The sequence below is a fragment of the Varroa jacobsoni genome, unplaced genomic scaffold (genome assembly GCF_002532875.2).
Source record: "Varroa jacobsoni isolate VJ856 unplaced genomic scaffold, vjacob_1.0 scaffold_1352, whole genome shotgun sequence".
Lineage (NCBI taxonomy): Eukaryota > Metazoa > Arthropoda > Arachnida > Mesostigmata > Varroidae > Varroa > Varroa jacobsoni.
The window spans coordinates 183,137-209,038 of NW_019214254.1; the positions used below are offsets into that span (position 1 = coordinate 183,137).

Below are 25,902 nucleotides of genomic sequence, written 5' to 3' on the forward strand. Positions count from 1 at the left end.
TCAGGTGAAAAAAACTAATTAAGAATGATAGTGTGCTCCATTGAGAATTTTGCACATATTTAGATGTGTGTCACTTCAATACAGCGAGCAAGAGGATTATATCGAAAGATGTGAAGAAGTTGACTTACAGAGCCTTGACCTTCCAGAAGAATACTTTCACTATCTAGGATGTAAAAATCCTGTGCACGGACGGAACATCTATGTAGAACGACATCATTAAAGGAGACTGTTTATAAAAATGAGTAAACCTGTTGGAACAGAAGGAAATCACGTCGCCTTGGAGCATATGTATATCTACTATCTGGGGGACGACTAGCTATCGCTAGCGACTGTAATGTCTTTGGCGTTTTTTTTAGACGTTTTTTTATATGTTTTAGTTTGTTCAGTCGCTTTTTATGGCGCAGAATTGGTGTGATATTTTAGCTTAAATTATAAGAGTAGCTGAAATTTCCTATTCGAGTTCGTAGTCAAAAATCGCTATGTTCAAAATGGTTCATTTTTTTTTAAGAATCACTCGCCCCCTGCATCGACGATATGCGTTTGTTGTTTAAGCGTAACATGCTGCTAATTGTCTGATGGACATATTTACAAATTATGAACACCGCGTTCGGTTAGCATGCAGGTATTATTACTTGTTTTCTATTCTTCCATGGAATTTTGTGACTGTACAAAAATTATGTTGTGAGAAACGATTTGGTATTTGTATCGTTGTACATGAACATCATATACGGGACTATAATAATAATATTACATTACTTTAGAAAAACAAGGACATTTCGCGCCTTCCTTGTATTGTATTCGCTTTTTTTTAGCGTTCAGTTTAAGTTTTTCTGCTCAAGTGATTACAAGCTACCTCAAAAGCCACACTCATTTATTTTCGCTTATTTGTAAGTTTCTATCTCTTCGAATTTTATTATGTCGACACTGTAGATTAATTAGAATGGGCACCTTGGCATCGTCCTGTGGTTCCAATACTGCTTTGTTCAATTCAAGTTATGACATTATACCAATAGATTTACATACATATTTAGTTGATAGTTTTCGAACTAGAAAAGCGTAAACAACTTGTAGCTGCACCACTAGTTGCAGCATTCTAATTATTGGCATTAAAATGTTTGCCTCTTTGTACCATAGATGGCGCCACCGGTCACAAGTGGAATCTGGTTGTGTGATCATATCTTACTATAGGAATTAGGTCTTCAAAATTAAGTACAGCTGATTATCGTAATTAATCGTTAAACCTGCAAACGTGCACATAATAAACCACACTGTTGAGCTCTATCTACAGTTTAAATTTGGTCATTACTGTACTCGACTTTTCTCAAACAAAAATTGCAACGACAGCTTGCACATAATTATAAAGCAATAATAAAAGCAATGAAAGGACATATAAGACTCATTTGAAAAATGCATAATTATTAATAAAGCATAATAATTAATAAAGCACTGGCTTACATAGCGCACTAACATCCAAGACATTAGAGTGGCCCGTCTTCCGCATGACTATACAACATACCTTTATCGAAAGCTTAGTTAGGGGTCGCTTTTAGCCTCCGAATGACATATAGAAAAACTCTTATCGAATGTGTTTGTGAACGGTTCGTCTGAACAACTCTTGAACAAGGGAAGAGTAATTAAGTTGTAGATTCGGATTTACCTTTTATGCCTATTGTCTTCAGATTTTTTAAGTCTTAACTCACAACACTGGGTAAAACGCAGAATCATACACGCTTAAAGGTACGCATATGCTAACAGAATTGTATCAACAAAAGATTGCACCAAATATAAACAACGAAGGTTTGCCAAACTTGTCTTAACCCCCCAAAAAACAATCTTATTGGACCATTATATTTTGTGACTACTTAGATTGAAAAAACAATAGGCGGCTTCTGTAATAATTAACAAGTAAGCGCGCAATGTTTGCCCAGCATCATCAAAGCAATCAATTTTATGATGATGATTATGACGGCTTGAATAACTAAGTGTAACTACAGGCTACTAAGTTTAGAAAGGAACCTTGCCCGAAAAGCTTGCGTCGGCATCTCACCTTAAAAACTGCGATGCTGGTTTAGTCCTCACACTTGCAATGTTACACATAAGCGAGGACGGAATGATTTTCTTAAGAGAAATATTAGAATTGTATATATATATATATAAGTGAAATTTAAGTGCGGAACAACAGCTTGTCCAATGACACTTCGTCACAAAGAACTTTTCATGGCTGGATGCGCAGACTGTAAATAATTTGGAGCTATCATGTTTAAGATCTTCAGTTCTTTCCAGTATAGGACCCGTTGTTCCGTCAAAGACTTGTCCTTGAGAAGCGTCTATCACCGGTCCAGGAAGTTATTCGTAGGCGCAAATATCGGATAATGTGGACCGCTTACCTAACCATGTTTGATCCTTCTTTTTAATCATCCCTATGAAAACATATACCGAATTTATACAGGTAAACACCAACTGCAATATAATAATCAGGTGTATACTAAAGGAAATAAACTGATTTATTTCGGTATTAACTAACAATTTAGCGGTGCACAGATAGATTATGGTCATACAAACGAACAAATCTTCTACCCACAAGTAATTCTATATGTTTTACTATAATATTGCAATTGAAATAAAAGGTAGAGCGGGCAGATCTGTTGTTCCTCAAGGATTCTCACTTTTCATCCTTAGACAACCTCGACCTATTTACCCATAGGCGTGCATGAATTTCCTATAGGAATCCCAAAACCACACTTTTTCCGACCACTTTTTATGTGAATTACACGACCTAAGAATTAAATGACTACTGAGCTGAGATTAAGTTCTTCTAAAAGTCAAGGCTACTCAATTGGCAATTCAACTATCTTCAATCGGAAACCGGCATTTTTAAGTTTACCGTAGCATTCAATCCTAGTAGCTGAGCATCAACGTCGCCGTTTCGTTGCTTCCGCACTTTGCCTTTGATGGTTGTGCATGAGCAGATGACCTTGGTTAATGCATTTGGGTCTCTTGTTGGCTTTCAAATCGTCGTGTCGCAGAAAACCCGCCTTACAATCAACCATTTCAACAGCTCGATGACTGTTCTACCTCACTGAGGAAGGTGGGTCAGTGGTTTCGCTTTTGTTGGAACGCGGAAGAAAATGCCGCTGGCTTTGCCGGAAGTGCTCCGTTCTGCACCCAAACAGGCGATTGATCGACACTTTCGGGCCTCATCCTGCCTCGAAGGAACTTCGACCTCTGAAAACCGATGTAATTTCAATTAGCTGAGTGGGTGACCCAAATTTTCTTTCAAACATTGTGTGGGATAATGTACCGATGCAAACATCAGCTCAATGAAGGTCTTTCTTTAGCATAACCGTACATACTATTTAATATTGACCGTCATCTCAAGCTGCAGTGGCTCTTGCTGCAAAAACCCTCCATATGTAGGAAACGGTGCGTGCAACAATGGAAAAACCAAGGGGTAGACGGAGTGAGTTTCTGGTGTCTTCAATAGAAGTCCTTTCCACAAGAAGCGGTTTTCTTTTCTACTGGGTAGTCGATGATCAAGCACATATGTATATAGCTCAATCGGCTATAATCTAAAAAAAAAACTTAGAAAGCAGTCTCGACCTTTGGCAGGTCAGATTACATAGCTCTCTTTCGCTCGCAGGTCAAGTACATGTTCTTATTATTTTAGTATTGGGCACCATCTAATAGTAAATGATAATATTCACAAACTGTCATGCAAAAACGTTTGATATATATACGGATTCTAGCTTTTCTGATTTTGCTTCTATTGTTCTGCTATGTCTGCACCAGACTTGTCTTTGTAGCTTCAGTACAATAACGCTGTAACATTTAGTTAACTCTTTGCAGTGAATTTCATCGAAATTATTAAAATAAGTAAGGGCGTACGTCGGTATTTGACGTTATTATGACATCGGTCTAAATAAGGTATATACCTGGTTGTCTGACCGGTGACGTTTGGCGTTGATGTATGTATAATGTTGTTTCCTTGTATTCGATTTCCTTGTACCTGACACTCAGTCCACCAGATTTATCTATATATATGCACAGATATCGGCATACATTAAGCGAATGGACGCGCCGCCACTCGTTCCACATTGGACACCTTCATGAGTGTATAGGTCAGTGGCCATTATGTACTTGTTTTTGTTGCCAAATGAAAACCATCACCTCTATTTGATTCTTCTTCACTTTTATCTTTTTCGACATTTTCAGTTTCATTAAAAAAATCACCAACACTTCAACCTTAAAGAAAAATTCTTGTTTTTATACTTCCCTTCTGAGTCACCTCTACCGAGCATATACCGATCGATCTGTCTGCCTATCAGATATACACGTCCCACAAGAGTCTACGTTCGCGACAAAGAACGTTTCGCTCCGATTGAATCCGACTCTGATCGATCCATACCGTTAGCCGCCAAGCGGTACTGATCTGCGCCGAAGTACGCCACCTCATCCATCGGCACCGAGCACCAATTCGCTCACTGTGCGTTCACGAAGCGGTTGCTCATATCGAGCGGAATACATAGCGTGCGGAATTAGGTCACTGAGTCAGCCGAACGAAACCAGCTAAACAAGACAGCATGAGCTACAACAACAGCGGCGGTAGCGGCCGCTGCGGCTTAAATAGAGGCATCAACAATGCGCTTTGAGGGGCACCCCTACGAGCGAAGATAGGCTTTTCCTAGTATCGAATTGAGCAATCCATTCATTCAGCGAAACAAGGCACATATTCAGGGGTTCAAGATTGTGTCCATTTGAGTGAACGAATTACAGTGAAGGCTTGATCTGAGGCAACAAGACTTTACCATATTCACAGAAGCTGTCATGGATTTGAAATAAAATTATTCTATGTTGTTCTTATAGGATTATGTGGCGTACCGGGGGCTTTTTATATATGACGTTGAGAGCAATTTATAAGTAGATATTTTTTTAAGGGTTTCATAGTTGCTATTGGCCATCCATAACATAATTCGCGCATGAATATATGCGCAAACTTTGCTCTCACTACCTCTATGTAGACAACGTACAGCTGATGAAATGATGCAAATCGAATCGGATTTCGTGCATATTTCTCACAGGATTGTATTCATGTTAGTGGTACCGCTAATACTGTTCCTTCGATCCCCTGAACAATAGTGAAGTCCTACAGAAGAACAAAGGCGCGGTATAAAGACACCGTTGAGCTCTACTCAAGATTTCGCCTTGCTCGTCTTATATATAGATGAAGCAGCAATTTTTAGTCCGCAGTGGGGTCCAGTGTTGCGTAGCTGAGACCTTTAACTCGACTAGCCCGGCAGGAGACATGTTCGATGGCCTATCACCGGCTACTCGTATGGGTCTAACTGTCTGCGTCATTGATGGAGTCTGGATCTGGACTGTATGTAGATATACCGTAACTGGTCATTTTGGCCGAGTTGGCCAGGCTTGCTATGTCGGATTCGTTGACCCGGTGGTGACGTCACATCGAAGTATTCGTCGCAACTGAGCACCACAATAATGGCGCTGAACCCGCAGCACGACTATCGACTCATTCTTCTTGCCTCGAGATCTCCGATCTCTCTCGTCTTGTCCTTGTCTACTTCATCCCCTACTGATGCACGATCTTTCTAAGTTGGCCGATTCTCTCTGGATCTTCGTTTCTTATTTCGTTCTAACATAAGACGAGTAGGCCGCGTCAAGAGAAAAAAAACGCTGACCTGACTCCCGACGAGAATAAGAAGCGAAGCAGAAGGATAGGTGATCCTACATCGCTTGCTCCGATATAACGGCAGTGACCGTATCGTGATCGCGCCTCAGCTGCGGACCACCAGCCCGTTGCCGAATAAGCAGCTTGCTAGTGAAGTTCAAGTTTGCACATTTTTTTTTTCTGATTTATTTTTTCCCTTTTTTGTCTTTTCCTTCTTCTTTTCCTCGAGTTAGGCCTGAATAGATTGCACTCGATCGTCGTCAATGATCGAACTAGTTGGTGGCCATTTTGTCGGTGTGGTCTTATCGTCGCAAGACGTTTAGGCCTGATAAGTTTCATAGAGGAAGTATGAGGGATAGAGGCAATTGATGACCCTGTATGTTTGATAGAGAGCTTTGCACCGTTTTAGTTCATGATCCTGATCCGCTGGTCTTCGTCGTCTGGGGCTGTCTCGAGTCTTTTAAGGGAGTAGGTAAAGGAACGGACGCCTTTTGGGGTTCACCCCTTCACCTAATCTTCCCCTATGGTAAAAGGATGGATGCAGATGATCAATAGTCAAGATTATTTCGGCGATCTGCTAAAGATCTGTTCTGCCAATCGCAAAAAGACTCGTAGGTTAGGTTGTATAGCATGACAATATATGTAATGTTGTTTTTTCAGAAGTTACAGTTTACGCGCTAAAAACTGACCGTGAAGTGGTGACCAGGAAGCGATTGGAAAGCATGCTTGAAGCAGATTTGTTGAGAGCGGATTTTTTAGAAGTTGGCAAGAAAAAGAAGATGCCATGACTGTATAGGTGTTTGTGTTGATAAAGACATCGGATTGTCCCCATAAAATGTTACGATTATCGTGCGTTTCAAAGCATTCAAGCTACAGAACGTCCCTGCAAGGTCGAGTGTATTGCGTACTATACCACGGAAATTCGCGTTCAGTCAGATCAGTTTTTGTACTTCATCCTCGAGTCATTTCCTACACGTTCTTCATGTCCTTCATACCAACTTTTTGGACAACACTCCATACTTACTATTCAGCTACCTGCATTTCGACGAATACCCGCATATGAACATACCGAGGTCACAACTAGTCCTATTCCTATATACTCATACTCAATCAAGCTTGCGTGGGGTCAACACTTCACTTAGGCGGCACACAGTGCCCCCGTGATGGTGCAGTGGTAACGTGTTTACTTCCCATTAAATTCAATAATATTTGATAATGAGGTGGGGTTCAGAATCAGCACTGAACTGCTGCACACACAATCAACCTTCTAATGCTGGAGAAACCGCCACCCGTCTGAAGCAGCAATGATTAACTAGTTCAAGTTGATACTAGACCTAAAACCCGAAACATTCATAGGCAATGCAAATGATGCGTCGCACATGCGTCACCCTCTTCGAAGCCGCGCTTATCGCCTCCCCCTCACAATTGCCTTTGCTCAAGAATAGAGAAATGACCGTCTATCGCTGTTCAGCAACATCAGTGACAGCAACATTGTCTCGTCTCTGGCCTTTTTCAACTCCGGCTAGCTTAGTTATTTTGTTCGTTGTTGTCCGGCGCCTGGCGAATTGGCTGGCGCCTCGCGTCAGTGTGCTGCCAGGCTGCACGCTTATCGCCCACCGTTCAACATCGTTACTTCAACGGCCAACGAAAACAACGAATCACCAGTAGCGATTGTCGCATGGCTAGTTGCCGCAGTAACAACACGATCAGCAACAGCAACACGTACTGTTGAAGCGTTCGGGTGTTCTGTGCTCGGACTACAACCTCCACCCCCTCTGTCCTTTACGACACTCGTAACTCGTGCATGTTTAGTCCTCGGCTCCTGATTTGGACTGCGTTGATTGGCGCAGCCTGGGAGCCACGCTCTGAATGCGCCGGCAAGCCCACTAGCACCGGCAGCAGCCGTCGCCGTCATATTATAGTAACAGTAGTAGTAGTCATTTTGCTCGTGGAGTAACTCGTCGGTCACAGTGGCACCGACAGCAACAACAGACGCCGCCGCGGCTTTCACAGCAGCCGCTATCAGCCGCCGTTGCGGTACCACTAACCGCGGCGCGGTTCGGCGTTCTCCTATCTACTACTGGTGCCTGTTCGGCCTGCGTTTGCTGGTTCTCGTTGGGTCGGGTTGGGTCGACCCATCCCGTCCGGTCTTGACTTTCCCTCGCCATTTTCTCCGCTGGAGCCAGACGCCTCCCCGCCACTGACTAGTCCAGGCGCACACTCCGTGCAGCCTGTGGTGACGGTTCTTGTCGTCGTGCTGCCTCTCCTGATACTGGTTGTTAGTTAGAGGCGATTGCCAGGCTGCAGCGGCTCATATAAGTCTATTAGAAGTATAAAGTAATAAGTACCAATGCTAATGTCCATAACGCATCGTGTGAAACGACGTGCTTTCGTGCGTGCTACTTCTGTGTTTTTTTCGTCATTTCGTCTGCTACCGGTGATGAGCAAAATAAGGCCACGGATTGCGCCTTTTATTAATGTTACAGGCGGGTTTGTGGTTAATTAGAAGAAAAGGGTAATTTGGAAGTGGAGTAGTTCAAGTAGCACTGGCAAGCTTATTGCCCTGATATCTTTAGCGAAGGAGTAGGCTAGGAGTAGATTTACGCTGTCGTGTGTAACAAGCTAGGCAAGGTTGCGGTTCTCATCTCGTTGTATAAATTTGAAAGAAAGAAACGGAAGAAGGAAGAAGACGAAAACAAAAAGCAAAGCTTTCGAGGGGTGGTTTTGCCATCCGGAGGATGATCCGCAATGATGTCAAAGCTGGAAGAAGGTGTCAGAAATCATGTCCATGAATACACAAAGCCCTCCTGCCTAACGTCGAGACGGAAAAGAAGCAAAATAAGGTCGTGACGAAGGACGTGCCGATCAAAGTCAAGGATTCCGTGAAGATTTTTACCTGCTACCTCCCTTCAAGCCTTTCGATATCCCGTGCAACTTGCCTATGTCGAATGCGGTTCAGACGCGCACGTCGCGAAGTATATTAAGGCACGGAACCGCGCGTATAGGCCTTTTGGAAGAGAAAATCAATGTGACGCGATTAAGCCGACCGTGTGAGAAGCGTCGCGTTGCGTCGATCGTGTAAAATGTCGCGTGTCTGTAAAAGTGCGAATGCGCTAAATGGATGTTTGAAGTTGTACGTCCCATACTGTCGTTCGGCATTGTTTTAGCCGGCAGCTGGAGAATGCGTTGTATTGGTTGAACTTAGCTAGTGTGAATTGACAAGACTGATTGTCTGTGTGTGTCTGTTCATGTGTATGTGAATATTTTATTTGCGCTATGCAAACGTGTAGCAGTAATTTCTAGTTCAGAGACTGGAGCTGACAGCAGAAATCAAACCTATAGGATATCAAACGAGTACGCTAATCAACTGTGTCTTCATCTTCAAGAAATTCTCCAGAAACGGTTGCAGCAGACAGGCATCAAGAAGCGCAGTTCGTTTTGGGTCGAAGGTCACAAATACTAACGAAAAGGTAAGAGAAATAACAAATCATATATTAGTATTGAGCAAGCCAACTAGATCATGATAACTGCGCTACGATGGCGGAGCACGCCGTCATCGGGAGTGCGCGAATATTGATTCTATTTACCCGCAGACAGAGAAGATGTTGTCATAGCGACAATACGTCTGCGTCGCAACGCTAATGCAAACATCAAGTTTGAAGCTAAACATATTAGGTATATAAGCTGCAAGAGCTGCCGTACAAAAGCTGAAGTAGAACAGGACATACCTGAGGGTTCTTGTGGGCAGAAAAGATAGGATGTGCTGAGAATTCTGGCATCGTTTATATTTTGACAGATACTTACCTGCATAATTGAATTTTGACGCTGTTCGCGCATGACGACTACGGCTTTAAAATCAGGTTTTCTGCTGACACAGTAGATCCCATGGTGGTACAAGAACCTGTTTCCACTAAAAGATCTAGTCGGGATGAATCTTGCTAGACTAATCTAGGGTTTCTCCAACGTATCTATAAAACGGCATAGTTGCCGAGACAATTCCTAAAACCTGTTCATGAAAAAAAAAACGCTAAAAATATAAAAAATAAATAAATTATGGCTCAAATGCTTGTGAGGAGGCTTCAGCCGCAGAATGATCGTAATTAGAAAGGCGAAATGCATCAGATATTGGCCTACACGATCTCGTTACATAGTCTGCTCCCTTTTCGCGCTCTCTTAACAAAGATGATTTTCACAACGTTCCTTGTCATTTGCAGAAGTGGGGCTGTTGGAAGTATTAACAGTAGACACTTTGATAATTGCGTACTTCGTATTGTTTACGAAGTTGCCCAACTATCGTCTGTACCCCGGTGTACTACGACCGCGCTATCTATCAAAAACATTCTGACATTCAAAACCATGACGACTGTGATTGCTACAAATTTCCCTTTAGCGCATGCAATTTACGCAAGTATTTATTTACTGTATTTACGAAGTATTTACTGAAATCTAGAAAGTTTTTTTTAGGTAAATATATGAATTGAATACAAGAAACTTGCTCTTAAAGATTTCTTCCCAACAATGGACAGTATAAAACCCGATTCACTAAAACAGTAAGTGATCATCCGGAACACATAAAATGTAATTTTCGGATCACCAATTAATATTTACAAGCTATTCCTTCCTAGGTCACAAGAAAACGAGGCCTGAAAAATTTATTCCGGGCTACTAAACTTGTAGTAGACATTTGTTGAATCTACCAAAAAAAATACCCGGAATATGTTAGGCGACGAAAAACCACTTCTGCAATTATAGCTCTTTGTGGTGACTGCTTTTTTCCTCGTTGACGACAACAGCGCTCAGAGCTTTTGCTGTATTGCTATTACTGCAGCATAGTAATAACCGAAGAAATCAAGATAATGAAGAACATGAAAGGGGAATCGACGGAGCCTAGACCTGATCGTGTACTCGCAAATGCTCCGTGGTGGTCAAAGTTCTTAGTTTTACTGTCCCTTTTTTCTCTGCCTGTCTCGAATGTAGCGATCACAAGTACATCGCATTACCATATAGTAGCAATCAAGCACGAAGAAGATCTTCTTTCCCGCCTCAATCTTTGTTTAGGGCGGTCAATCCTGGACCCTTCGAATGACAACAACTGATCTATTCGTAGTCGTTCTTACGCCGATCGTATGAGCCCAATGATTTACGTTAACGCTAACGAAGCTAAGCTAGCTTAGATATTACGTGAATGTCAGTATTGAACTGGCTTTTCCTATAGGCGGAAGAGCTAATTTTTGTGCGATAGCCACTTTGGCAGTGGAGAAAAGACTACTAAAGGAGGACCAACTTAAGTCTAGTGCAGGCAAGCCAAGCAATATAACGGAGATCTCAAAAGAAACTGCGTTTTGCCATTGCCGCGGCAAGTAATAAATTGATATATTTCTGCTTATAGGTCGAAAAATTTGCCACACACTATTATTATTGGCTATTTCGAAGAAGATGATCGCCAAGGAGAAAAGTGCTCGCGTAAAAGCCATACGGCAGCAATGGCAACGAGGAATTTTATTCCTGATCCAACTTATCGTAAAGGAGCTGTTCTTCGGTCACGTTGCACAGCAGATCAGGTTTGTTTGAAATCCCTTTTTTTTTCGAATTCTTAAATTAATTTTTCATCGCCTTGAATATGCCCCTATTCTCCCAAACATCATATAGAGTGCAAGTAAAAAATACCAGAAAAACAACAATAGCATAGTTTCAATGTCAATCCATGATGGGTACCGCTCTTGACGCATGCCCCTGCGAAGGTTGCTCTTCATTGCGATTGTCGCCCTTGAACATGAACTACAAGACGGCAAGCTTACGACGCCTTGACTTATAAACGCTCGTGTGCCACCAACAATCAACAGCGGTATGAGTATCATGCCACGGATGCGTCATGACAGCGTCAGCCACTTTTGCTTTTTTCCGCTTCTCTGGCGTCGCGCTGCTCTCGCCCGAGCTCATCTCTTGTCATGAAACAACTCAACCAACAGCGAGAGGCTTTTGATGATCCGCTAAAACTACGCCGCGAGATAGCGCCGACGGCTAAACCGTCAGCGACAAGGTCAACGTAACCTTGAACTTGTTGCTAGGCGTTGCGCCACCGTTGGGTTTCGTCCTACTGGTACAGACACGGTAGGTATACGAAAGTGGGCGATGTCTGTTGCTGCTATTTGTCATTGCCGGTGCAACGTCAACCGCTCTACAGGTTAGAAATAGCAGCGACGATGAGAATGATCGTCACCGACGCAACGCCAACAGGACCGCATCCGTGGCCATGGCCGCAATAAAAGTGGCAAACCCAGCAAGAACAACGGTGCACGACAACAATGAAGCAACAACAGCAGAGCACAACAACAGTGATAGCAAAATCAATGGCAGAAACCCTCAGCGCCTGATTTCGTAGCATTGTTGTTATTAAATGTTAATATTATCTTCAGCTCAGCAGCTTTTATTGGAGTGTTAGCGCCGCCAGCATCGCCACTATGATGAGGCAGAGGCGGTAGAGTCTTGGACATCGTTGATATTTTTAGCCACCGTTGTTGCTGCTATGGTAAGCAGCACCGCAGTATGAGCAAAAATAATAACAATGACACCCAGAAAAAAGTGGGTGGTAACGCCGAGATGAGCAGCATACTGCGGCAATGCAACGGCGATAGTAGCGATTTGTTCTATCTATAACTATCATAAAACATTACTAGTATTACTAGAGCAGCATCATACCACGATAGAAGAGCTTGATTGGGGGCTGCAATGGACGCCATCAGCAACAGTGGCCACAACAAACTGATCGAAACTAGCCGTCTGTGATGAAGAAGGAAAAAATAAAGAGAAAAAAAAAACTTTGTTCCTTAATTGTGAAGGCGCTGGCCGTGATGACGGCGCTTCTTGCTCCACCGTTGATGAATGTTTCGAGTTCTATATACGGTACATGGGCCGTTAAACATTGCTTCAGACTGCGCGCCCTTCCCACCGCAACATGTAGCGTGTCTACGCTCGGACTTGAACCTGGACCCTCACGCACCCTTTAGTACCCGTTACCACCACACAAACACATGTCGCCGCCATAACTGTCTCGGCCGTGATGTTCATTCGCTGATACGGTCTAACCGTGTTATTAACACTGTCATATCGTACGCAAAAGTAGATGCCTTTTCTGGTTCCTAGTCAGCACACAACAACGACGACTACTGACTCAGTGAGTGACGGACATGGCTTACTGAAAAGCTGCGTTATTGTAGACCGTCCCTCAAATTTCCTTTTTCGAACCACCGTGCTGAATGAGCGTTATAAGCGTCAATAATGAATTACTTACAATTAGTTTTTTCTTCTTTCGTTTGCGTTCCGATTCTCTACAGTTATTGTTGCTTCTGCCGCTGCCTAAGCAGTTCTGCCTGCCTAACCCCGATTTTCTCCTCATATATTTATTTCATTCAGCTTTTTACTTTGTTACCCCTTATTGTTCTCTGTTCGCAACTGCTTATTTCAGCAGTGTCGATAGTGAATTTAGGTTGCCCCGCTTCGATCGTTCAACCTCGTTGATGCTCTTTGTAGGGTTATTATCGGCGAGTCCAGAACGTGTCTGACTTTTCTCGAACGACGAATGCGCTGCGATTAGATAGCTAGCAACTAGTATAAGCGATTTTTGGCTCTTGGCGTCGCCATCACCCCGACCCTAGTAAACGTCGCTATAGCGGTACCTGTAACAGAAGCAATGGCGGTGCCAACGCCGCTATTTTTTTCCATCACAGATTATATGCTGTTGGTCACCGGCAGAAAGCGAAAGGCACACCAAGACAAGCACCGCCAAGTAAAGCGACGACATCCACAATTGTCTACAACTATCTAGAGGCATCGATGGACGTGCATAGGATTGCCAGCAACGCAGAAAACAACAATAGGAAGCTGTGATCTCACTACAGTCACTGAGGTTGTTACTGCACTAGTGATAGATAGTACTTAGCAAAGCGGGATGCACTGGCAATACGCGGTGATGATGCCGGACGCGGCTCACTGAGAGCGGAGCGACCAGACTGGCAGACATAGAACAGAGGAAAACTTATTAGGTAGAAAGGAAGATCTGGGAGGGAGTAAACGGATCAAACCAAACAGATATTAAAAGGGCGGTGTCGTCGGAGCGTCGTCGCCAAATGATGGCGATTGCAGACTAAACAATGTGAGCTCCGAAGCTCCTTTAATTGTCTGCTTACATTTCTTCTTCCTTGGGTAGGCTATGCACAGGGTGGTGAATCGACACAGCCAGGCGGAAAACCGAAACAACTGAGGGGATAACGGACGTATATATGTACGGTAACGAACTAATAAAATGAAACAAAATTGATACTATAAACGGTAGGCAATAATCTGGCATAGATCCACAGGTTTGATTTCCGGTCGATTCCAGAGTTTCTGATTTCTCGGAGATATTTACGCTACAGTATCAGTAAACATAATACATCGATTCGAAAGAAAAAGCAATGCACGACCTCCTTGTCGTATTCGTACATATGATTCGTAGTTGTTATTATTGTTAGCCTATTGGTGTTATTGCTCATGCTGCCTAATCGATTACGTTGTATCGCCTCCATGTTACATGATGGTAGCATGCAACATCAACCGCCTCCTTTTATGTTCATGTTTGTTGCCGTCGATGATCGAACATGTTTTGTTCCATTGCTCCTGCCCCTTTCTTGCCTCTTTTCGTTCACCCCTGCTAGTTGCTTGTTGCATTGAGCTACCATGTGGCCACACGAAAGTTCACTCACGTGCACGTGCATAACAGTTGTTTAGCTACCTCAAGCCAGCGGTGTTCCTGCTGACACGGTTCTCTGTCTCTGCTATAACTGCTACTAATACCATTACGTCATAGTGAAGTAGTCCGCCCTTCATAGACGCCGTAGAGCGTCTCATTTCTGTATAAACATAGTTACTACGTAAAGCCATGCTTGCCAACATCCGCGTGACAAAGATGCGCGAACATGATGCGGGGCGCTTCGGTGCGTCAGTCTGACAACCGAAGGTTGATACGCACGCGCTGTTTGTTGCAGCAGCACAGCACCAACTTTTCACCGAGTCCTCATCGTCGTTGCTTTTTTCTCATAGCTTTTTTCTTGGCTTTTGTCTCTGTTTGCTCAGTCGATCCTACTACTCTAGGCGTTGGCTCCTGGCGGCCGCAGGACAAGTGTTACTGCCACTGTCCCCTCATCGTGCGGTCCCGCATCCATCTAATAGTCGGGCAAACCCGCGCAAGCCAGGAGGAGGATACCAGCGGCAAAACGTTTGATGCGGACGGAGAAGCCGAGATAGCCAGTAACCACTAAAAGCGAAAGGCCGAAGAAGCGCGATTGCTACAGAAGCATGCGACAAAGACTACGAAGTTACAGGTGGCAATGCCAACGGGAAAGAAGAACGACCATTACCGAAAGAGGGCAAATGAAAGTTTTGCGGTAGTTGCTCCACTTAGATCAACTTCGACCTAATGCTGCAGAGATTTTATTCTGTTACCGGGGGCTTTCGAGCAGTAAGAAGTAGGCAGGCGCCGTTGGCGTCAGGCGTGTCGCAGTACTGACCCAGTGCGAGAAAAGCATATGAAAAAAGCACGCATGGTCGAGAAAATCAACACTAGAGCAGCATTGATAGAAACTTAGTGAAGATGCTATCAACGATTATTAGGAAACAGTTAGCGAAAGAAGATAGAACATTTGTAAAATGGACGATGCATGGGTAGACCAAGTTAATGCAATAGTAGAAGAAACAAATGTTATTTTTGCTACGATCCTTACTTGCTATGATTCAAGAGCAAGAATTACAAATTGCAAGCGTGCGTCACGATAACACTAGATATATGAGTTTAGATCTGCTAGCAGCCTTAACATACGCATTTTACTATCTTTCATCTACTCGTTAACAAATGCAGAAAACTTGTTGAAAAATGCAGAAAGCGTAATGTAGACCTTAACTGATCGTTTTTTGCTTCATTCTAGAGAAAGCATTCAAGTGGTTTCAACAGAAACTCAGCTGACCTGTTCTAACCGGAGCTGGGAAGTTTCGACATAGTTGATTATCAAAACATCGAATGAACACTTGTCGGTCACTATTATCTTAGTCGCCGCTAGGACAAGGCCCGAGCGTTCGACTCACAGTCCCGCTGAATAATGGTCCTCAATATCGATATTTTGTTATTTCACTGCGTTGTCTCTCGAAGCACAGTCGGTCTTAGTATCGGCCAGACGTAACAATTCGCAATACATGGTGTAATACGTAAGTTTTGTTTTGTTGTCAGAGCCGGTACATCTAACACCGCCGCCTATCATTATATACCGACACGATGAATACTGCGCCTTTTAGGATCATACGGGAACCTCTGGCGCTAAACAATCCAGGTAACGCGAGCCAAGCACTGAACCCCTAAGAAAAATGCACACAAAACATTGCTACGAAATCAACTAATGACAGCGGCGCCGCACGACCCCTCTAAGTGGTTATGCCGAACTGTCCAAAATCCATGTTGGACAGACCCCCATAAAAAAGGCCTGATACGATTCCGAACGATCGAACAGCCCAAGCTAAGTGAAAACTGTTGTTATTTTTATAAAAATGTAGCATCAAATCTTAACCCAGCTTTCTCTCTGTCGTTTCGATGTTCTCTATATAGTTATAGGATAACGATTACTCTATGTGCACTGCAATGTACTATCCAAGAAGAGATTAAATAGCAAAGAACTCGCACCGTTTTCAAGAGAGTAAATTCCGCGGCGAAAATGGAATAGTCAAAGAAACGCTATGGTATTACGGGGAAGATTTGCCCGCACATAAATTTCCAAGCGTAGCAACGTTTGATACTCGAGAGTGTGCTTTGGACAATATAAAAATTCGAGCTATAATATATCCAGTATCAAACCCTGCCGTGATGTGTTGAAGAGTCCGTTTAAACATTTCGATCATATGGTTCTAAGACCGCGGCTGTCACTTATTGAAAACTCACAAGAGTTATACAATAAACAATTAAGTAAACAAAAACAATCGTGTAACAGATATGCTTTACTTTAATAAGTCTTTAAGAACCGATTTGTTCTCACGTTCACATGCGCGTCGAAAAGTGTGGAGCTTGATTTGAACGGGAATAACCATTCGTACTACTTGTATGTTCTGCGCAAACAGCCCTTGTAGATGAATTCCTATTCGGGTCATTGCCATTCCGTAGTCTTAAATGGCTCTGAATAATATAGAATTGTTTTTTTTTTTCTTTTATAATATAGATGCTTCATAATAGCTCCGAATAAATCAACTCGAATCTTGTTTCTATTTCGTGCACTGTTCGAGACCATCGACTGTGCGCTGTCTTGATGATTCTTGCGTTAAAGTCTGCTACTTACACCAAGTTCGATCTTCACTGTCAGCGCTAAATCGTCCCGCCGATCGAATACGTGTTAGATACCTCAATCATTCACAGTGTCTTCAAGCATAGAGCGCATAAATGATTCATCACTAACCACCAGTCAAAGCAACGGCAATCAGTACTTCGCTACTTTTCGCCTATATGCTTAGACTGGCTTCCCGGTCGAACTCGACAGTTTGCTCGCCGGGCAACCAGCACGGATGTCTGTCTAGACGAACCCAGACATTTGCATTTCTCCACCTTATTGTTTATAATCATAGTTCTACCTATATATCCAATGTAAGAACGTCATCAATGCACGCCAAAAGCGAATCCTATTTCTGCTTCAGCAGACGACGCGCACGGTAGCCCTGTCGTCTGCATTTGTTGCTGTCGTTGTCACGGTAGCTTAGTTCTGTTTTTCCCATAGTCGTTCGCTTTACCCGTGAATTCTCGGGTACGAGCTACGGTGGGGTAATGGCAGCCACCGGAATGATGGTGGTAGCCACGGACATGGCGACAACGTAGCGGTAGTAGTTCGATTAAGAACGCGCCTCTTCCACGAAATGAAAAAACGCCAACAAATAAAGAATGAAGAAATCTAGCGATGTCTAAAAGCTAAGCCTAACTAGCGAATTAAGTAACATAGCAAGTCAGCGAACAACATGCGATGAACGAATTACGAAACAAATACCGGGAAAGTGTTAACGGTCACCACAGGAGGATACGATCGTTGCAGAAATAGCACCAATGGCATCATCATTAGCCGCATTAGCAGATTAAACTAGCATCATCGTCAGGAAGGCCCCGTGGCAAATGTTTCCTGCGGATTAGTACTTCTGTGGACGTCTTCCGACACTGTTGCAGGGACATCACCTTCAGCTGCGTAGAATGGATTATAGGGGCATCGCGTTAGCCGACTGGAATCTGCGGGAGCCTCTGATGTCTTTGGCAATTAAAAACTGTAGGTCGTAAGCGGTCGAAAAACGCTTGACGGTATATTGTCAGATTGGTTGATATTACGGTAATGTCAGTCATAATGTAATGTGGGAAACTACGCTGGTATCGTCCCTCAAAGAAGCACAACTTATTTGTGAAATTTAAATCAAACACGTCGTAACTTACATGCAAGAGGGACGATACCTGTTAGTCTGCTGATTCTGCTGATTGGTTCTATGGCGTTCTATATATTACCATGAGCCATGGTTACCGAGGCTCTAGGTTAGACCAGATATCTCTGTTCTAGCTGCTAAGCTAATCCTCATACCATTATAGCTCTACTTGGTTATTGCGCTATTAGGTGCCACTAACTATACCGTAAAATTGCAAATTGCTTCTGAATTTTGTATGTATCATAGTCATCCTTTCACAGAACTTAAGGAGTCCAGTAAGTTGCAAAGTGCGTTAGCTACCTTACTTTGCCCGTGGTCTTCGTATCTTCCAGCCGACATCAGGCAGCAAGTGATGTCAGTCGAATGAGAATATTTTTAAGCTTTACAGATACAACTTCACCTCCCGCTACGTCCACGTCATATAGACTCGGGCGCCCTTTTGTTTTGTATTAGCTTAGATATCCGTTGCGAACACAATAGCAGGAGTAAGTCCAGCCACAATAACACTGTCCAACTTCAGTGATTTTGTTTTTATTTTTGCCACTCAGTCAAATCTACGCTTTGATTGCTCTACGAATACTTCGTTTTTAACAGATAAACATCAAGTGTCCGATACGGCTAACAAAACAGGATACATTTTAATCTACTACGGTGTTCCCAGTTAAACTCAATGTGAAAAGCATACACATGCTGTGCCTATCAGTTGTATCGATAGCAACGGGGTAATATTTGTACATGTTATCAATGTTCGGTCCAACCATTCGATTCGATAGGCTGCTGTCAAGTCCGATAGCGTCCTCTCACGTCGATGAATCAGTGTCAATCGTGCGTTCGCTACGCCACCACCCGAGCCCCTGCCCTGACATCGGGGTGATGCACGCTGTGCCCTGTAGCGTGCAAAATGAAATCTGCACCGTCCAAACGTCTCTTTTTCTTTGATCAAACACTAATCCCTTTTTTTCTAGGTTTGATTGTATCGATCGGTTTCTGAATTTCGCTTTATTCCGTCTCCTCCATAGCGACTCGCTGTAGCACGCAAAGCTGCGCACTCGGCACGATAGCTCCTGACCATGTGAAATGCAAGCACGAAAAGACCTTAAAAACCACCAGTTTTTATGAAGTCGGTAGCGTTAACACCTTACTAGTATATTAATCTTCTATCCCATTCATATAGTACTTCATCCATTGATCACCAAGGAACCAACTCCGCCTCCGGGCGCGGTGTGATTGCCTTTCGAATAGAAAGGTTCTGTTATCACTGTTGTCTTGTTCCCGACGCAGTAACGTCGTCCGGAGACGTTTGCCTGTCGAGTGGCTGTATGGGGCACACAACAGCGACAGTGCCGGAAGGTTAGCCAAGCGAAGTTCCCTTCGACCAATGCAGGGGCATTCAGCAGCCCAGCGACAACGTCATGGCCACGATCAAGTGCGCGTTGGCGAGAAAAGGTGAACTGTGGCAGGCTCAAAGCTCTGGACAATGCAGCCTATCATGATCGGCTATCGAGAGAACGGTTGAGCGCCAAGATGAAAGATCAAGCTGCATCGTTGGTGGTTTTCGTAGAGAGGCTTGACTCGACCGCTTAGCCACAGGTAATAAAGTATCCCGAATAAATTAGACTAGCCGTTTCTACTGAATCTTTATCGAGGCTGTGGGGTGCTAATAGTTGTGGGTTGGTTGGGCGGGTTGATGGCAATAGTGTGTGTATGCCTGTGTCGACAGGGTAGAACAATTGAAATTGATAACGAAGCCATGCGGATGGAGGAAGTTGCGGAAACAAGCAGTACCCATTGCATTGAAGTAAGACGAGTGTTAAATCTTTCATTTAGTCGCCCACATTCTTTGGCAGATTTAAGCAAATATAGAGTTTAGTAAGATACCATGATGCGCTCGATAGGGTAAATAAACTGGATAAAATTTTTGACCTTGAACTTCGTTCCATCATACTCGACTATACAATCAACTGACTGGCATCCAACGAAGACAAAACATGTCTTTTCAATCAGTTATCTTGTGTCAGTTCGAATGCCGACATTGTGATCATGATAACAAATCGATAGGCAACGTTTGAAGTTGCTTTTGCCCCTATAATGGATGTTAAATTATGCTCGAATAGAAAAACAGGCGAAACGAAACTCCTTCTTTTTTTTTACAGAATTCAAATTATTGCTACTACTACTACTACTTATATTTGTATAAGGTCAACTTATCTAATCTCAGTTATTGCCGAGGCCGCGACAGCTGCTACCTCAACCGTTAGGCGACCTTTATGATCAAACAATGTTACGCAACAGTGCAGAATACGAAAAGAGAATTCATCGTTGACAGGTCGCTTTATGCCATTTGCCAAGCTCGGATCAACTCGATCGCGCCCGTAAATCGTAAACGTAGTTTGCAATACGAGGCGGCGGGCGGTCGTCTTCATGAGGGCATCCTTTATTCACGCTGTTCGAAGAAGTCGGTACCGAATTAACAAAATGGTGAATATAATTCAATTTAGTAGGTTCGAATTGTGTTCGTCGGCTGACGAATTTGACTTTTGTCGTGTTGCCACGACCATATGTTTACGTCAATACGTATCAACTGATGTGGCTACATTAGTTTAACCCTAATACATATCAGTGCTATCTGAAGAATCCCTAGTTAACAGGAAGAATATTGTGACGTCAATGCGTCCCCTCCTCTTCTCGAGTTAGATGTAACTCAAACCTCATTCGAAGCAAATAGCTACACGCAAAACATTCCCCAGCAGCTTGTCTGTTTGCAAACTTGAGTTCGCTTTTTTATTTATTTGTACTTTATCTGAATGGTCGCGTGGTTTGAAAGTCGATGTCCCAAATTGCTGAGTTTGTAGGCTACTCGCGATTGGTGCGACTGTTTGTGGCTGTCCGCCAGCGATCGCTGGTTGGCAGCTGGCAATCGTTGTAACTAGCATAAAGCAAGAAAGGTTATATTTTTATCGCATACAGTTATATTTTTTCCACCGCCCTTGAATTCGCTGCTGTAAAGAGCTTGCCAGCCTCCACCTTTAACTTTTTTCTGCGTCTTTTCCGTATCGGCCATCAACGAGATCAGGATAGCAGACGATGCAGGTGATGCCAATAATGATGCTGATTATGATCATTGTCGCGGCCGAGCCAAAGGACGAATTTGTCCAAATACTGAGCACGGAGCTTCGCTGCAAATATCAGCAGAACAGTCTAAGGAGAATCCGTATGTCCGGATTCGATTCGACCTGCATCGACCAGAGGAAAAAGGCTGATGATCTTGAGAAAGCCCAACGTCGTATGTCTATGTCGGACTGATGATCCCGTTTGCGCGTCGCGAAAGGTTAAGGAATGGGCATTACGATCGGACTTACGCAGGGTGAAACGTAGATGCTCAGGCGACTTGTCGAACATGATCAATCGACAACTTGAGCAACGGTAATGTCGTAGGTGGCGGGTTGGACTTGGCACGCTGAAATCCTTTGCACGTTAGGTTTGCTGGCGGAGTTAGCTGTGTTGTTATGGCTCCACATGGCTGCTCGTATTAACGGCGACTTGACATGCTTGCTATCTAGAGCCTCAGAGATATTTCACTGCGGGTTATGCTCTCGGTGACGCTGGTGCTGCAGCTACAGAGATAGGGTAAATCGGAGGAAAATGTAGACCGCTGTCTTTGACCAACCGAATCTGACGATGGTTCACGCCTGCATTCCTGTATAACGCTGTCCGGTCCCATAGACATTCGACATGCGAAGTACTTTCGATCATTGTAATGGTTACGATCTGCTACTTCTAACTATAGTCACGGCTCGACGCTCAATCGTTGACTGGCGACGGCAGAACAGTTTAACATTCACTACCTCAAACTATTACACTCCTTCTTTCAGAGTCTTTGGCTTAACGTCAGACACCTCCTTAGTAAAGAAGCCTCTTCTACCTCTAGTTTTTTTCGAGGATTACTAATCGTAATGCGATGCGGCAAGGTCCAATCGCCACTAGCAATCGGCTGCTATGGGAGGACCGATCGCAGTTAACTGAGCTCTGCCAGGCGCGGTACCTTCCATAGGCGCCGCGAAGATGGTCAACTCAAGCGACTGGCGAAGAAAATCTAATTGAAGGGATGATCAACACGTTCGATTTTGTCTGAACAGCTCGGTCCGTTGTTAATCCCAAAGTGACGCTCCGCTGGTCTCACCTTCCCTCATGCTGTCTCCTGTGTTTCGTGTTCTCTGTTTTACTGGCGAAGGCGCATTAAGAAAGACCCACACGTCACTTAAGCTCTATCGCTATCAGGAGTGCTGGCGCTAGCTTTTGTCGTAACGCCGAACTTCTGCTGGCTACCTGAAGAGCAGATAGATCAGACTCGAGTAAAGAGTCACGTTAGTTCGCGATAACCGGCTGTTCAGAAGATGATACGTGAAATGATTACTATAAAAATGAGACTGAGCGCCGTTTCTATTATGTTTAACAGCGGCGTACGGCAATATTGACTGATGTTGTCTTGCGAAACCGTTAGCATAGTTTCTATCCAGACCTGCACTTCTCTTCTTGTTACTTCAGGCTGAAGCGTCAGTGAACCTTTCGTGGGATACCTGATCAGATCTAGAAAAAGGACACAGATCTCACATAGATGCATGTGTGCCCCAAAGAAACCGTGCGGGTAGAAATTCTTTCTCTGTTAGTTCGACGTCCATAGGAACGAAGGAAAGTACGAAAAGTGGTTTTTGTCATTTAGGTACGTCTGCAAAACTAACGAGACACATGCTGTAAGTGAACAAAATAGGAGTTTCTATATAATATCTCCATCATAATGCAGTGGTTTAAGGGCATTTAAAGCTGCCCTGTTGGATCATTACTATGAGACGACGCACCTATGAAAGTATCAATATATGTATATAAAGACAATAATTCTGTTTATAAAACAAGAATACTGAGTTTTGATGTTACACGCTTGATCTTATTGTATCTAACATATATACGCTCATGAATAGCGCTAAAAACGTTGTCTTTTGCTTACACCTCAATCTTTCGAATTTTAACGTTCGGTACGGCCGTTAGGCGTTCCATCAAATAACTGGCTCCTAGCACGAACCGCAACGTATTCACGCTGGAATTCAACAACGTGCCCCTCAAGTTCTGCGGGCAAACACATCAGTCATCCCCGGAACTTGTTTTCACAGCAGAACAGACAAGAGTGTTCCTCTAGCAGTACGGGGTTATGATATAGGATGGATAGCCACATTACGACTTATGAGGCCTATCTGAAAGACGTTTAGCGCATATACCGTCTATTATATCGAAATATGCATACCGCCGTTTTTCATTCTTGTGACAAATCCATAACGTGGTCATCAAGCCATGCTCACGTTTCAAACAGCGTTTCACCTAATATCTAAATAGCGTATTTGTTGCGCCTGGTCTGTATTCCCTACATACTGTCCTGTACGGGCCGGAGGTTCCTCCTGGAAGGAGCGTCTCGCCAGACAATCACAGTTCACCGACGATCCGTACCCGAAAATTTGGCGCGGCGATCGCTCTAGACCCGACCCAGACGCCGATCCGGATCGGGTTACAAACACACATTGCTCAGCTATTCCCGGCGTATGCTTCAGGGACCGGCGGAGATGTTACGCGCAACGTGGTTTGGGTTAGTGCGTCAGCAGCGGCTATCGCTGCTGTTCTGGTTGTTTTTAGTACTGGCTCTACTCTCACTAAAGTAGTCTGGTGATGAGATGTTTGGGGTCACTCCGTCCTTCTCCCCGCCGTCCCGAGTCCTTTCTGTCTCTTTTGTTCTTGATCTAAGCCTGAGTTCGAAGCAGCGAGACGTATTATGTTTATCAGAGCCCTGGCGGAGCAGCCGGCGACTTCTGCACTCGATTTGGCTGTTGCAGACGATGAAACGACCGCATTACGATTGGCGCGTCTGGATTTTTTCGCATTTGTTTGGCTGAACGAATACATGAATCTATAAACAGGCAACCATTAATGTAAAGAATGGCCTGTGAGAAATAAAAGCTGATAGGAAAATAGAGAGGGAAGAAAACGGTACTATAATATCAGTGAGAATTACACTTTGTGTGCGTACACGAACAGGCCATGAAGGATGATTGAACGGGACAATGACACGTCATGCTGCGACTGGAACTTGAGACGACTGTTTTGTCTTTTCGCACCATTCTAAGTCGCCCGTCTCTTACTCACGACCGGTAGAAGTGTGATTACATAGCCACTCGCAGTCTACATACCATATACTTGCAAGCATTGAAATATAGACGATTACGTATTTTTCCGCTATCTAAGTTTCCACTGGCCTTGTAATAATAACTAGCCTTCTGCGGATGCTTGTACTCCGACCTTGGTTCTACCATAAGAACGACTGTCGGAATTACGGGAATACCCGTTAAGATCGGGATCCACTCGACAGAAGGAAATCGTACGCGAATGCTGTCACATTCGACTCTTTGTCTATGTATAGTGTTCACAGCGGGAGCTCGTTCTAGTTACCTTGAATGTTGGCAGACTCAGAGAAGCGATCTACTTAAGATGAGACACAATTGTCGATGGTGCTAAGATATAACGGCTAGTCTGCGCTCAATTCGGGTCAAGCATCGGAACGCGCACTCTTCGCATAAACCAGTCGCAATAAATCGCATTCGAAGACTCCGACATTTGCTATAGAATACGACACCATCTGCGCGAGTTGATGCATAATACAACTGAAACGAAATCGTCTGCTTTTTTGTTTATAACAGCCGACGACTGCCGGCAGTGCCATTGGAGACAACGTGTGCTGATAGTCGCTGATTATAGTTTCAATAGTTATATGTGTCCTAGACTTATCTATGTAATAGAAAAAGAGTTTACATGTAGAAGATGATGGCGATTGTAATAGTTGCTTGAGCGGGGTGACAGAACGCCGTATCGAACTTTACTCGCGGAGCGCCATGGGACGACACTGCAATAGAGAAAAAGTCACGCGTTAGCTGTTTGTCAAGCTCTTTTAAGGTGTACGATGCGTGCTTGCAAACAGGTGATCGCAATAATGTAGACGAGCTTTCCACATAACGTACACATGTATCTACCAAGGGAAAGTCGGAAACCGAAACGCCTTCTGTCTTCGGAAGACAACGTAACTAACTCAGCCTCTTTGCAACATACACACACAAATGAAACAAACAAAACTCAAGCGTCCGTATGCAGAGCCGGGATCGTCTGACACGGCTCTTTTAGCAATAAACCTAAGAGTCCACCTAAAGGTTAACCAAAGCGGGGACTAAGATGAACTACGATGGTGAGGGCAAAAAAAATGGCACATGACATGGGTGTAGGCCTTATGCAATTATATCATTTCCACGCTAAGTAAATTAGTTTGTGCAGGTCGAGCACACTAATAATTTCGCAGTTGTTTTACGCTGGTAAAAATATCAAAAGCTGGTCTAGAAGAAAAGTAATTAGGCAAATGTCAGCTCGAGTTAGGACAAGCATATCAAGTATCAAGGTAAAAATGAGCTATCGATACATTAAAGCACCAGATCTTCATTTCTATGATCGACAATAGCGCTGATCCTTTTGGATCGCCTCTTAATGCCCCATATCTATTAAATAGCAATTAAACTAATTATAAGGTCCAGTTGTTTCATTCGTTTTTAGGTTCCTATTTCTAATCATATCAATGCACTGTTGGGCCTTGCGCTTCACATTAGGGAAATCACGCTACGCAACTTGCGTTGTCATACTACAATGTCAGGGCAATACTACAACAAACA

The 25,902-nt window shown here is 43.7% G+C and overlaps 1 long non-coding RNA gene across 3 annotated transcripts; it reads right to left on the bottom strand.

Annotated features, from left to right (window-relative positions):
* Positions 1–854: 854 nt before the first annotated feature.
* Positions 855–25,902, bottom strand: LOC111269088 (uncharacterized). 3 transcript variants are annotated; one of them, XR_015314469.1, is made up of 3 exons: positions 24,641–25,902; positions 2,885–3,225; positions 855–2,420 (listed from the first exon to the last, which is right to left on the bottom strand). It is a non-coding gene; the product is annotated as an uncharacterized LOC111269088 (long non-coding RNA). The 3 variants fall into 3 exon arrangements; XR_015314468.1 differs by lacking the exon at positions 24,641–25,902 and adding an exon at positions 17,038–18,251; XR_002685583.2 differs by lacking the exon at positions 24,641–25,902 and adding an exon at positions 3,354–7,671.